Raw genomic sequence first — 15,736 nt, 5'->3', positions numbered from 1 at the left:
TCACAAAATCCCCTCTCTTACATTAGGTATTGTTAGGTGGCTATGTGTTTGAAGTTGTTATCTCCTCTTTTTCTAGTAACGATGTGCATCTGCGGCAGAGACTGTCATGAAAAATCAGACGTGGCAAACACATTCTACCTCAGATCCGGAAAACGAAACTGGAACAATGGGTCGCACAGTGCCAGGTTCCACTCATTGTTCAGAACTGCCAGAGGTTATAAAACGTAGTGAGCGTTATGAGACGCAGAAATGCAGGAAGGCGGAGAGCGGCCTTCTACAGCCCTTCCGCTTTTACTTTCTAGACACCGTGGGCGACGCAATTTGCATTTCTCCGTTATGCATCGCACTACATAATGGCGTCTTCGAGAGCACGACCCTTGCGGAACGGAGAGTTGGCTGGCGTGCGCCGTCCTACGCTTGACGAGAAGCTTAATGCTGCTTCGCGGTACGTGCGCGTCTTCGCAATGAGATTTCTGACGAGAGAAAACACGAGAAGCGCTTTTCCCTTTCCTGTATTACTGATCGTCGCGTTGCGTTGTTATTACTTGTAAAGTCTTCCCGGCGTGACTGGCAGCGGACGCACCTATGTACGTTATTTACAATGACAAGTACACTTGAGGCATAGCACAGGGCAGAAAATAGCGGGGTTCCAGTCATAGCGGTGAAGAAAGTTATTGTTCAAAAGCTTGTTCCGAAAATATTGTCTTTTCGGGCACGATCACGCACAAATTCGATAAAATATTACCAGTTTCGACCGCCATCGCCAGTCTGCATATCATAATACTGACACAGTGACTGACTGTCATGAAAAATCACACGTGCCAAACATATTCTACTTCAGATCACCAAAACTAAACTGGAACAATGGGCTGCACAGTGCCAGCTTCAAAAAAATGGTTCAAATGGCTCTGAGCACTATGGGACTTAACATCTGAGGTCATCAGGCCCCTAGAACTTAGAACTACTTAAACCTAACTAACCTAAGGACATCACACACATCCATGCCCGAGGCAGGATTCGAACCTGCGACCGTAGCAGTCGCGCGGTTCCGGACTGTAGCGCCTAGAACCGCTCGGCCACCGCGGCCGGCGTGCCAGCTTCCACCTACTCTATCAAACCCTGAACAAATCAGTCACAATGTCAATGGCAGTTGAAACTGATAATTTATTATTGAACTTATGTGTGATTATGAAGGAAAAATAAAATATTTCCAAGCCACTGCAAGGTTATTCGAGATTGAGGGAAAATTGATTTATACAGTTGAGCAGCTGAAAGAGATATTCCTGTTTATATACTGAAACTTCCTGGCAGATTAAAACTGTGTGCCGGACCGAGACTCGAACTCGGGACCTTTGCCATTCGCGGACAAGTGCTCTACCAAGCACGACTCACGCCCCGTCCTCACAGCTTTACTTCTGCCAGTACCTCGTCTCCTACCTTCCCAACTTAACAGAAGCTCTCCTGCGAAACTTGCAGAACTAGCACTCCAGAAAGAAAGGATAATGCGGAGACATGGCTTAGCCACAGCCTGGAGGATGTTTCCAGAATGAGATTTTTACTCTGCAGCGGAGTGTGCGCTGATACGAAACTTCCTGGCAGATTAAAACTGTGTGCCGGACCGAGACTCGAACTCGGGACCTTTGCCTTTCGCTGGCAAGAAGGTAGGAGACGAGGTACTGGCAGAAGTAAAGCTGTGAGGACGGGGCGTGAGTCGTGCTTGGGTAGCTCAGTTGGTAGAGCACTTGCCCGCGAAAGGCAAAGGTCCCGAGTTCGAGTCTCTTCCGGAACACAGTTTTAATCTGCCAGGAAGTTTCATATCAGCGCACACTCCGCTGCAGAGTGAAAATCTCGTCCTGTTTATATACTGTAGCACCATTACTTACCCTGATGACGACGTTATTGCGCGGAGGTATGTTCTCCTCACCATAGAATAAAGACTGGAGAGATGTCCTAATAGGATAGTAGCTCACTTATCGACAACATTTTCATAGACAGTGCTGAGGCAGAAACAATTAATGTGTACCCAGTTGTTAATGGGCTATCTGATCATGATGCACAGTTAATGAAAATAACACATATAGCACCTTACAGTCTTCAGGCAGATTCATACAAGGCGGGGAGGCTTGTTGATGCGAACAGGGTACAGAATTTTAAGAGCAGCCTAGAAGAGGTAGAATGCGATGAAGAATACACAGAAAATGATGCTGATGCCAAATTCAATTTATTCCACCCTAAATGTGTCTCAATATTTGAGAGCTGCAGTCCTGAAACGTTATCCAAAAAAGCCATTACAAAGTCAAGTAAGCCATGGATTACTAAGGGAATTAAGATATCGTATAAGAGGAAGAGGGAAATATATGGACAGGCCAAAATAAGTCAGGATCCGACGTTACTTGCTTACTACAAAAGATGCTGTAATATTTTAAGGAAAGTCATTAAGAAACCGAGAAGCTTATGTGTTCTGACAGAAACTAATAATGCGGATAATAAGATTAAAGTGGTCGCAGAATCGTGAAACTTCTATAAGCTACCAGAGATAATGCCGACATCGTGCCTGAAGAGCATGGGGCCTTGGTAGCGATGTTTATTTCGTTAGATGATGGATGATTCAGCTGATCTCTCTGTTGCCTTTGAGCATCAAATGGCTCTGAGCACTATTGGACTTAACATCTGCGGTCATCAGTCCCCTAGAACTTGGAACTACTTAAATCTAACTAACCTAAGGACATCACACATATCCATGCCCGAGGCAGGATTCGAACCTGCGACCGTAGCGGTCTCGCGGTTCCAGACTGATGCGCCTAGAACCGCTCGGCCACAATAGTCGGCTTTGAGCATCAACTGCCCGTTTCTACCAAGTGTGCCACGGTTGAAATTGTCGTTGCATGTCCTGATTTCAAGAGCTTCTTTGATGATAGAACCACAGTAGGTAGGTGCGTAGGACAATATTTCCGTTTCATCAAATATAAGTGTTTGGTCGTTCATAAGAATATGTTCATCAACAGCAGATTTCTCAAAACTGGGATATTTAACGTGGGTTCGGTACTCTGTGCAGAAATCATTCTTATTGACTAAACAATGTAAAATAAAGTACTTTGTGTATGTGGTGGCATATTAAAGTAATAAAGTTAAACCGTCTGCAGGTGTGCGAGCATCTTCTTAGCTAGATTTCAGGAAGATGGAGACACGCTTCTGACTCCTGTTGTTGTCTGTTATGAAAGGTAGATGCCTCATTACAATCCTGAATCTAAAGAAGTAAGCATGTTGGCCATAGGGAAAGAAGGTGCAACCCGGACCGGTGAAAGCCAAGTCACGGCTGTCGGCTGGAAAGGCCACGGCAACTGTTTTGTTTCGAGCGACGTGGCTTCTTGGATATCGAATTTTGCAAGGATATCGGACAGTAAGCGCTGAATACTACTACGAGGTTTCAGCAAGTTTGAACAGGCATATCGTTGCAAACGACGTGATTTGTACATGAAACGACAGCTACTGCGCAGGATTTCTCATCTGCCGCTGGAAGATAACGGGCGTCCCAAAACAGCACCTCCGAGTGAAAAAAAATCGGAGTAACTTCGTTGGGAAATCGACCAGACCTATCTCCCTGCAACTTTAATGTCTTTGGTCCACTCAAAGAAGCTCTGAAAGGTCCTGGGGTTGAAGCTTACGTGCAGATACGACACACTTCATTCTATGGGGACGGGATGTAAGCAGGCTGTTTAGGTTTTTATGTTTGTAACGCACAACTTGACTAGAAGAAGGGATCGGTTGGTAGCACATGTTTTGAGACATCAAGGGATCACAAATTTAGCATTGAAGGGCAGCGTGGAGGGTAAAAATCGTAGAGGGAGACCAAGAGATGAATACACTAAGCAGATTCAGAAGGATGTAGGCTGCAGTAGGTACTGGGAGATGAAGAAGCTTGCACAGGAGAGAGTAGCATGGAGAGCTGCATCAAACCAGTCTCATTACTGAAGGCCACAACAACAACAACAACGCCACGCAGCACTCTGTATGAAATTTGTAGTGTCACCGCCAGACACCACACTTGCTAGGTGGTAGCCTTTAAATCGGCCGCGGTCCGGTAGTATACGTCGGACCCGCGTGTCGCCACTATCAGTGATTGCAGACCGAGCGCCGCCACACTGCAGGTCTAGAGAGACGTCGTAGCACTCGCCGAGTTGTACAGCCGATTTTGCTAGCGATGGTTCACTGACAAATTACGCTCTCATTTGCCGAGACGATAGTTGGCATAGCCTTCAGCTACGTCATTTGCTACGACCTAGCAAGGCGCCATTACCAGTCACTATTGATGCTGTAAAACATGTACCGTGACGAGCGATGTTCACCAATTATGGATAAAAGTTAAGTATTCCAACAGCTACGTACTTTTTTTGCTAGTATAATTACTTTACCTGTTCCAGACCTCACGCCAGCCTGCGTGAGCTTAAACGCGTGCCTTTCGGCTTCCTCTCATAGTGACTTGGTTGTCTTGCCAAGTCACAACAAAATTCACTGACTGTGCTGTGTGCAGTCTGTGGCTGGTTTGCATTGTTGCAATATTCACTATTGTAGTGTTGGGCAGTTGGATGTGAACAGCGCGTAGCGTTGTGCAGTTGGAGGTGAGCCGTCAGCAGTGGTGGATGTGAGAAGAGAGATGGCAGAGTTTTGAGAGCGGACGATCTGGACGTGTGTCCGTCAGAAAACGAAATTTGTAAGACTGGATGTCATGAATGACTTGTGAACACTATTAAGGTAAATACATTGTTTGTTCTCTATCAAAATCTTTCATTTTCTAACTATGCCTATCAGTAGTTAGTGCCTTCTGTAGTTAGAATCTTTTATTTAGCAGTCAGTATTGGCGCTCGCTGTATTGCAGTAGTTCGAGTAACGAAGATTTTTGTGAGGTAAGTGATTGATGAAAGGTATAGGTTATTGTTAGTCAGGGCCATTCTTTTGTAGGGATTATTGAAAGTCAGACTGCGTTGCGCTAAAAATATTGTATGTCAGTTTAGTGATGATCAGAATAAGTAAAGAGAGAAATGTCTGAGTACGTTCAGTTTTGCTCAGCTGTTTGAAAATCAAATAACGTAAGAAGTTTACCAGCACAGTAATTCAGAAATTTTTCTAAGGGGATGTTTCAGGGATATCAAAATTACCTACTCTCTGGGAGACAAGTATTTCGAAGACAGGTGGCTATACAGAAAAGTAATTGCACCCGTACTCTTTGTTGTCAAATACGAAAATTTTAAGAAGTCTTGTTTATATCTGATGCACCTGAGCCTCTTTGGTACTGTCTCGAGTGCCACAGATCGATTGTGATCATCTCTGCACTTTATCGCGGGCCAGTGTGGTTGCAGCGCTCTCCCAGTTGCGGTGCCGCTAGAAAGACATTATGATCCCGTCTCGTTGGCGGCTAGGGGTTCCTTCGTAGTCTCGTATGGTTGTGAGTCAGATATCTGAGCCCCACTGAGTTAGAACTGATATTTTGCGTGTCTGTGCGTGCTTAGTCTGCAAGGTCACACACAGTTCGTAGTAATTGACGGAAAGTCATCGCATAAAACAGAAGTGATTTCAGGCGTTCCCCAAGGTAGTGTTATAGGCCCTTTGCTGTTCCTTATCTATATAAAAGATTTTGGAGACAATCTGAGCAGCCGTTTTCGGTTGTTTGCAGATGACGCTGTCGTTTATCGACTAATAAAGTCATCGGAAGATCAAAACAAATTGCAAAACGATTTAGAAAAAAATATCTGAATGGTGCAAAAAGTGGCAGTTGACCCTAAATAACGAAAAGTGTGGGGTCATCCACATGAGTACTAAAAGGAACTCGTTAAACTTCGGTTACACGATAAATCAGTCTAATCTAAAAGCCGTAAATTCAACTAAATACCTAGGTACTGCAATTACGAATAACTTAAATTGGAAAGAACACATAGAAAATGTTGTGGGTAAGGCTAACCAAGGCTGTGTTTTATTGGCAGGACACTTAGAAAATGTAACAGACCTACTAAGGAGACTGCCTACACTACGCTTGTCCGTCCTCCTTTAGAATGCTGCTGCGCGGTGTGGGATCCTTAAGCCGTCGGCACACGGACCGTGCTGTCGAACGTCGACGTTGAGCGTGCAGAGTTCAACGTGCTGCTGAACGCTCAGGAACGATGCGACTTGTGCACACGGTACGTGGGCCCCAACGTGGTACACGCGATCGCAACGCACTCCAGCGGCAGTTGAGGCATGTTTCTAGTTCGTAAACCACACTGTTTACGCAACGGGCGCTCGTAAGATTCCCACGTTAGCTCTATTAAAATTCACATTTCCTCCATCGCCCACGAAAAGGAAAGTACCATGTCCAATCAATAAGGACACAGGCTTATAAAATCTCCATTACAAACAGTGCGGTACAAATTGGGAATAATTCTCCGCATAAGATAAACATTATTTCATCATTCCCACATTTTAGTAAAACCCCAAGGTCAGTCTTACTTGATCACTGTTCCTACCCAGTAGCAGAATCTTTGCAGCATGTGAATTACGAAGCGTAAAAGAAAAAGGAGCAAAATATCTTTATACAAGTAGCGCATGCTGTCCTGTAGATTAAACCTATCGAATAAACTCACCCCTCGAAAAAAGGTGAGCTTATATTTACATAACATCAAATATTATAGTACATACGTATATTAAACTAATAATAAAGAATCAGAACCTAATAAAAACGCGAATGTTAGTGGAAAAAATTCAGAAACGTCAAGACGCGAACCATGGCCCCACCAGACAAATCAGTATACGACAGCGACGCTTCTCATTACGCTAAACCAACAACATTGGTATAGCATCCAATCATATTATTTTACCCTTGCTGAAAACCTTAATCATAGCTATGTTACTAATTGAAATTTAATTATAACAAATTGACCAATAACAATGCGTTTTGGGAGGATCTTCAGTGTGTCACTGCCTTCAAGTAGCCGACTCTCATAATACTGAAGTTACACTAATTCTTTTGCCACGAATGTGATGTTTCTCATTATTTTATTGGTATGAATCACACAGTTAACAACGGGTTTTCCAGTGATACTCAATTTGATGATGCTCAGAAATGGCATATGTACATACACTCCCGGAAATTGAAATAAGAACACCGTGAATTCATTGTCCCAGGAAGGGGAAACTTTATTGACACATTCCTGGGGTCAGATACATCACATGATCACACTGACAGAACCACAGGCACATAGACACAGGCAACAGAGCATGCACAATGTCGGCACTAGTACAGTGTATATCCACCTTTCGCAGCAATGCAGGCTGCTATTCTCCCATGGAGACGATCGTAGAGATGCTGGATGTAGTCCTGTGGAACGGCTTGCCATGCCATTTCCACCTGGCGCCTCAGTTGGACCAGCGTTCGTGCTGGACGTGCAGACCGCGTGAGACGACGCTTCATCCAGTCCCAAACATGCTCAATGGGGGACAGATCCGGAGATCTTGCTGGCCAGGGTAGTTGACGTACACCTTCTAGAGCACGTTGGGTGGCATGGGATACATTCGGACATGCATTGTCCTGTTGGAACAGCAAGTTCCCTTGCCGGTCTAGGAATGGTAGAACGATGGGTTCGATGACGGTTTGGATGTACCGTGCACTATTCAGTGTCCCCTCGACGATCACCAGTGGTGTACGGCCAGTGTAGGAGATCGCTCCCCACACCATGATGCCGGGTGTTGGCCCTGTGTGCCTCGGTCGTATGCAGTCCTGACTGTGGCGCTCAACTGCACGGCGCCAAACACGCATACGACCATCATTGGCACCAAGGCAGAAGCGACTGTCATCGCTGAAGACGACACGTCTCCATTCGTCCCTCCATTCACGCCTGTCGCGACACCACTGGAGGCGGGCTGCACGATGTTGGGGCGTGAGCGGAAGACGGCCTAACGGTGTGCGGGACCGTAGCCGAGCTTCATGGAGACGGTTGCGAATGGTCCTCGCCGATACCCCAGGAGCAACAGTGTCCCTAATTTGATGGGAAGTGGCTGTGCGGTCCCCTACGGCACTGCGTAGGATCCTACGGCCTTGGCGTGCATCCGTGCGTCGCTGCGGTCCGGTCCCAGGTCGACGGGCACGTGCACCTTCCGCCGACCACTGGCGACAACATCGATGTACTGTGGAGACCTCACGCCCCACGTGTTGAGCAATTCGGCGGTACGTCCACCCGGCCTCCCGCATGCCCACTATACGCCCTCGCTCAAAGTCCGTCAACTGCACATACGGTTCACGTCCACGCTGTCGCGGCATGCTACCAGTGTTAAAGACTGCGATGGAGCTCCGTATGCCACGGCAAACTGGCTGACACTGACGGCGGCAGTGCACAAATGCTGCGCAGCTAGCCCCATTCGACGGCCAACACCGCGGTTCCTGGTGTGTCCGCAGTGCCGTGCGTGTGATCATTGCTTGTACAGCCCTCTCGCAGTGTCCGGAGCAAGTATGGTGGGTCTGACACACCGGTGTCAATGTGTTCTTTTTTCCATTTCCAGGAGTGTATAAAAATGAAATGAATGCCAATATGGCGTCTTGCAACTCTGTACTGAAGGGAGATGGCGTGCGTCTGACGTAGGTAGCGTTGTGCCACCTCATTGGTCAACGCTCAGACGCACGCTGAGAATATCTGACATGCCAGATATTGCTCTGCACGTTCGGAAAGACTCCAGAACGTGCTACTCCACGCTACGACCTCAGAAACTCGGCACGCTCAACGCTCAACGTTCGGATGCACGGTCCGTGTGCCGACGGCTTTACCAGGTAGGACTGACGGAGTACATCGAAAAAGTTCAAAGAAAGGCAGCACGTTTTGTATTATCGCGAAGTATGGGAGTGAGTGTCACAGAAATGAGACAGGATTTGGGCTGGAAATCATTAAAAGAAAGGCATTTTTCGTTGCGATGGAATCACCTCACGAAATTCCAATCACGAACTTTCTCCTCCTAATGTGAAAATATTTTGTTGACACTGACCTACATAGGGCGGAACGATCACCACGATAAAGTAAGGGAAATCAGAGCTCGTACGGAAAGATAGGTGTTCATTCTTCTCGCGCGCTATTCGAGATTGGAATAATAGAGAATTGTGAAGGTGGTTCGATGAACCCTCTGCCACGCACTTAAATGTGATTCGCAGAGTATCCATGTAGATGTAGATGTAGAAGTTGCGCACTGGCGATTTTGATTTGAGTCGCTCAAAGTCCGTCAGATGTGGCGGCCAACTTCTACAAACTGCTACCGTCAGAGAGTTAATCTGTTGTACCTGTAGTATAGACCCACGTATCATTTGAGATTTATGTGATACAACTGAGGTCTAGTGGAGCGAAGCAAGTTCTGGTGAGCACATATTGTACCCGGCTCTGTAATCAGCGACTGGAGGCCATTTACAATCTGAAGAATATTGGCCGTTGATGAATGGGACAGGTGTCGGAACTAATATCAACATGTTGCGGTAGTCGCTCGGCTGCAGTCATAATGATGAGCATGACATGTGTTCGATGCATCAGCGTGTTAATAGTAGTTTCGTTCCTTGGCTGAGCCAGATTTTACTCGATACTGTTGTTTCATTTTTTTGTTAAAGGTTATGTTGTTTTCTTTTCCTTTTTAAATCATGCCGTATATTTGGATTTCTCTTGCAAGTGGTTATAAAGAGTTACTATTTTATGTAGTCATTGTATTACACGATCATTAAGCGGTACGCTACGATTGCGCTCCCTGTTGTGCTAACAAAAGAAGGAAAGATTTATAAAGTAGTTCTGTACGCTAAACTTTGTGCATTAGCTGATCACTTAAAGTCTTACTTGTCTTATTACAAATGCGTTTATCATTACTGCGGCAGAACTAGAAGGGTTTTAACACGACAATGTTTGAAGCTGCTGGTTTAAAGGCCTGTAGTCAGAAGCTAATTAGAGGAGACACGTTAAAATGAAATCACTTTTCTGATTGGACAGTCACTCTGTTTTTAACTGATTGATTTAGTATCTGGATTGTTTCTGTTCCATATTAGCTTGCATTAATAGGTTGTATGTTGTGATTATTTTGCAGTGTAACCTCTTCTTTGTTCTAGTTGTACTATCGAACTGTATCTAGCCGTTTGAACAGTTATGTCCACGAGCGGAGGTGAAGACTGAACTGGCTTCCGAACTGCTGTTGTGAAAGTCTTTTATAATTGTTAATTTCAACATTGTGCAAGAATTCAGATTAACATCTTTCCTATTGTGCTTATTGATTTCAAGCTTTCAAATCAGCTTGGAGAAGTTGGTTCAACTTATGTAAATGATTAAATTTTAATGATCTCTGCTATTACTTGTGAAGTTTGCTAAACTAAAAATTGAAATAAATATTTGCGAAATTCTTTTAAGTAATGTTTAATTCTATTTTGTCTAAAACTGACATGGTGAGACCGTGCCTGTGTACAATTAATGTAGATTGATTCTTACAAAGAAGACAGCAACTAGCAAAGATTTACAATGTCAAGCGATGCAAATCTGGTTGTCGGTGGAATGTGCACATTCTTAATTTTGTCAATGAGCACATACGTGTTGCTAATGGAGTAGTTAGTTTTAAAAGTAAAATGGGTGTTCAGAAGAGCTAGCAGTCTGTAATTCAAACTATATGAACGGCTGTGACAGAAGGCGAGTGGTAGTGGGGTTCATAGGAATGCAGTCACGCACTTCCCACTTAGTTAGGAGAAAATTACAGTTCTTAAGAGCTTTCTTAAGTTCGGCCTGAAATTTAGAAGTGGGATCAAACTCTTATTCGATTATATTATTACTACTGAATAATTTCATGGTTTTGTCAACATATTATTTTCCTAAATTACAACTGCACAGTTATCTTTGTCTGCCTTGAATATTAGAGCTTTACCATCAGAAAGTCCACCTCCTGTAGCTGAGTCATCAGTGCGACATAATGTCAATCCTAAGGGGCTCGGGTTCGATTCCCTGTTGGGTCGGAGATTTTCTCCGCTCAGGGACTGGGTGTTGTGTTGTCCTAATCATCATCATTTCATACCCATCGACGCTCAAGTCGGGGAAGTGGCGTCAGATCGGAAGACTCGAACCCGGCGAACGGTCTACCCGACGGGAGGTCATAGTCACACGAAGATTTACATTTTTTTACTGTTAGAAAGCTTGAAGTTGACACAACTCAGTGTCTTTTGGTCACTGTTTTGATGTGGAATATTTTATAGCTGTCATGTGATTATTTTACCGGCTTTGGAGACTAAGACTATTGCATTGGTTTCACTACAATTTAATTTTGCAGCATCACATGCAAGCTTAGTGGATTTTAGGTTATTGCCATTAAGATTTGGTTCTATGTTGTGCTGAAGGCCTGTGTTTATGAGGGCAAGTTCAGTATTTGTAAAAGTGGTGTTAGTTGAATTAATAACTTTTTTATGGAACTGATGTAGGTTAACATGGGGATTTTTGGCAGTGAAGCTGCCTTTTTTACTTTTCAGACCCTCAAGTTTTTTTGTTATGCCTACAAGTCATTTTCTGATGTTCTTTAGAAATGATGTCTTGAATGTATTGTAATATGTAGGAGAGCTGTAGGCTGCAACGGCAATTGCCATGTTGCAAATGTAGATTGTACAGTTGTCTGTTGAGGAGCTCTTTCTTTTTGTGTTGTATTTTTATCTCTGTCTTGAGCCAATGATTTCACATTTAGCTTTTCTATTTTTGCAGTGCTGCTACCTACACTAATCTTTACTTTAATGTAGTTTGGGATTACTTGTGTTAATAGACATTGATTGTTATATTTGAGTTTGAGGGTTGTCTTTGTTAGGTTTCTTTTGCATCTTTCGAAATCGTGACCGTTTTTCAGTACCTGGCGAGGTATGCTTAATGCTATTTTGTCTAAAACTGACATGGTGGCACGGTGGCTGTGTACAATTAATGTAGGTTGATTCTTACAAAGAAGAAGACAGCAACCAGCAGGTATTTTAATTAATGTTTTCTGTGTCCTCCCGCACACCCAGATCATCACTAGCGGTGTCATCGCCCTCGTAAACTAAAATATAATTTTAGATAAAACAAATATTTCATCATCACACAACACTCAAAAATATAAAGTGTTGTTTACGAAGATTACACGTAAAGTTGGTTTTACACGCAACTCGCAGGTGGAACATCGGAATATATGCTAAGACAGTCCATAGCAAAGTTATCTATAAATTAAGAAAGAAAAATAATGTAAGTGCCAGTAGCTACAATTTACTGTGTCATTACAGTCTAATAATAAATGTTCAAGTGAGAAGCGGTCAGTAAAGACTACAGGGCACCTTTTATTTCTATACATTTCGGAGTTGTCATCGAAACAATGTCGCTCCTTCGTCTGCTACTGCACGGGGTCTCTCATCCACCGCTGGTGACCGAGCCGCAGGCGTATCTTCTGCGAAGCGCGCAACCGAGGCGCAGTGCCGGAACTGCGGTGGAAACGCCGGCCTTCAGAGGCAAGACGCCCGGATGCCGCCCTCGGCGAGGTCGTCCCCAGTGCGACACTCAAACCGCGCTCTCGCGCACGACATGCGCCACACATTCTGGGACGAAGAGTCCTCAGCTGAGATGTGACTGGACTGCGGTCGCGCACACACCTCTCCAAAAACTAATTCGTTTCTGGATGTAAGTCCCAATATCTTCATCTTTTCCACATTATTTTCAACTGCGCGTACAAAACACACTGAGAGCCATCGATATTTAGATTTTGTCGCTCCCGATAATGATTCACTGTACCTTTTGGATACTAATGCAGTAACGCTGGCTTTCTGTGCTCGCAGCATACTTACCCAGTAGTAAATCGCAGATAAGCATTTTTATTATTATTATACAAATTTGGCCGTTAAAGACCGTGAAAACAGTTATTTCTTGCGCTTCTGGGAAGTCTTCTTTCTCTCAGTCCACACTTCTTTCATTCTTGCGCTGAAGGCGGCTTTTCTCTCTTCAGACCATTTAGTTCCACAAGTCTTCTTAATTTTCAGACCGAAACCCGTGAATGAATTCAGTTTTTTTCTAAAAAGGTTTGTGTTAAATATTGTTTCCTGATCTATGTCCATTTCTGTTAGATCTCTTTCTGTGTTGATAAACCATAAATTTTTATTTTTTAGATTTGCGATGTACGAAAATATTTGTTTTGTAAGCCTATTCGGGTTCATCCTCATGATGTGAGCATAAAAGGAGCATCTTCTTTTTCTAATTTCGTCGGTAATTTTGCTGCACTTCGTATACACTTCTTTGTTGCTTTTTAGTCTGTATACAGGCTTGCCTTGATCATCTGTTATTTTCCTGTGTCCAAGAATTGTCCTCACAATTCTTCTTTCACGATTTTCTATCTGTTCTGCGCATGTAAAATTTGCCAGTGTTTCTGATGCATATAGTATCTGCGGTCTAATGACAGTCTGGTAATGTCTGAGTTTAATGTTTTTGGATATACATTTTTTTGAATGCATTTGTCTGCAGTAGTGAGTTGCTGTCTCTAGTTTTTGTATTCTAGCCCTGCATGCTGGATGACCTTTTGCCACAGGCTGAATTAGTTCACCAAGATATTTAAAATGTTTAGATACCTGTATTTTCCCGTATTTCGTAGTTATTTTCTTTGGTGGATTTTTGATATTTGTAATGATTTCTGTCTTTTCAAATTAAATTTGCAAGCCTGCTTTTTCAGCAGTTTCTTTAAGTAATTCTATTTGTTTTATTGTGTCTTTTTGTGTGTAAGCTAAACAGGCGAGATCGTCAGCGAAGGCAAAACAGTTGGTTTCAATGGCTTTGTAGCACTTCCCTCCAATTTGGACTTTTTCAACTCCATGTTTTTGCGTGAGTTTTCTCCATTCTGCTATGACTTTATCCAGAACACAGTTCAAGAGTACCGGGGACAGCGCATCTCCTTGTCTGACGCCGGTTTTGACCTCGAAATGCCGTGAAATTTCTCCTTGGAATTTTACTTTTGATGTTGTATTTGTTAATGTTTCTTTGATTATGGTGATCGTTGTTTCTTCTATTTCATATTCTCGAAGTGTTTTGATGAGTGTGACCCTATCGATTGAGTCATAAGCTTTTTTGAAATCAATGAATGTTATGAAATATTTCTTGCTCCTTGTAGATAAATAGTTCATTGTTGTTTTGAGGTTAAAAATTTGTTCGGCGCAGGATCTTCCTGGTCTGAAACCAGCTTGATATTCTCCAAGTTTTCCCTCTATAATTGGTGATACACGATTGAGTAGGGCTTTTGATAGAATTTTGTATGGGACTGGGAGAAGCGATATTCCACGATAGTTGTTAACATCCCTTTTGTCACCTTTTTTAAACAAAGGGTGAATTAGGGCAGTTTTCCAGTGACTTGGGATTTTCTTGGTTTCCCATACTTGTTCAAGTTCTTTGTGTAGTGCTTCTACTGATGTTTCTCCCCCAAGCTTGAGCATTTCTGCTGTAATTGTGTCTTCTCCACATGCTTTCCTGTTTTTGAGATTTTTGATTATGTTTGTGATTTGCTCTCGTGTCGGAGGTGTTGAATGTGTTGGTAATGTTTCTGGTTGCGTAAAACTGAGAGTCTGGATGGGTGTTTGGCAGTTTATTATTATTATTGGCTTTCGGGATGCGCCCATACGGCCATCTCAACACCGTGAGTGTTATACTACAGTTTTTTTTGTAACAATTAAGAGTATGTTAGATTAAGTCGTACCCTGTGTACCCTGGTACAAGTTACATGGGATTACCAAAGGACAGATCAACACATCAAACAGATTTTGCGTCCACTGTACACTGAGGTGACAAAAGTCATGGGATACGTCCTAACGTCGTGTCGGACTTCATTCCTCGCGGCGTAGCGCAGCAACTCGACGTAGCATGGGCTCAACAAGTCGTTGCAAATCTCCTGCAGAAATGTTGAGTGTGTGAAATCTTATGGGACTTAACTGCTAAAAAAGGTCATCAGTCCCTAAGCTTACACACTACTTAACCTAAATAAATCCTAAGGACAAACACACACACACACACCCATGCCCGAGGGAGGACTCGAACCTCCGCCGGGACCAGCCGCACAGTCCATGACTGCAGCGCCCATAGACCGCTAAGCTAATCCCGCGCCAGAAATGTTGAGCCATGTTGCTTTTGTGACCGTACGTAACTGCGAAAGAGTTTCCGGTGCAGGACTTTATGTACGAACTGACCTCTCGACTATGTCTCATAAATGTTCGATAGGATTTATGCGTCGCAATCTGCGTGGCTAAATCATTTGCTACAATTGCCCAGAGTCTTCTTCGAACTGGTGACGTGGTGCATTGCCATACACTGAAATTCCATCGTTGTTTGTGAACATGAAGTTCAAATGGTTCTTAACATCTGAGATCATCAGTCCCCTAGAACTTAGAACTACTTTAACCTAGCTAATCTAAGGACATCACACACATCCATGCCCGAGGCAGGATTCGAACCTGCGGCCGTAGCAGTCGCGAGGTCCCGGACTGAAACGCCTAGAACCGCTTGGCCACCGCGGCCGGCCGAACATAAAGTCCATGATGGCTGTACATGATCTCCCAGTAGCCAATTATAACCATTTCCAGTCAATGATCGGTTCATCTGCATCAAAGGAGCCAGCCCATTCCGCGTAAACACAGCCCACAGCATTAGGGAGAGACCACCAGCTTACACATGCCTCGCCGGCCGAAGTGGCCGTGCGGTTAAAGGCGCTGCAGTCTGGAACCGCAAGACCG

Source organism: Schistocerca serialis, chromosome 2 (assembly GCF_023864345.2).
Source record: "Schistocerca serialis cubense isolate TAMUIC-IGC-003099 chromosome 2, iqSchSeri2.2, whole genome shotgun sequence".
NCBI classification, from domain to species: domain Eukaryota; kingdom Metazoa; phylum Arthropoda; class Insecta; order Orthoptera; family Acrididae; genus Schistocerca; species Schistocerca serialis.
The sequence above is the reverse complement of the archived record's forward strand: the minus strand, read 5'-3'. Positions refer to the sequence as shown.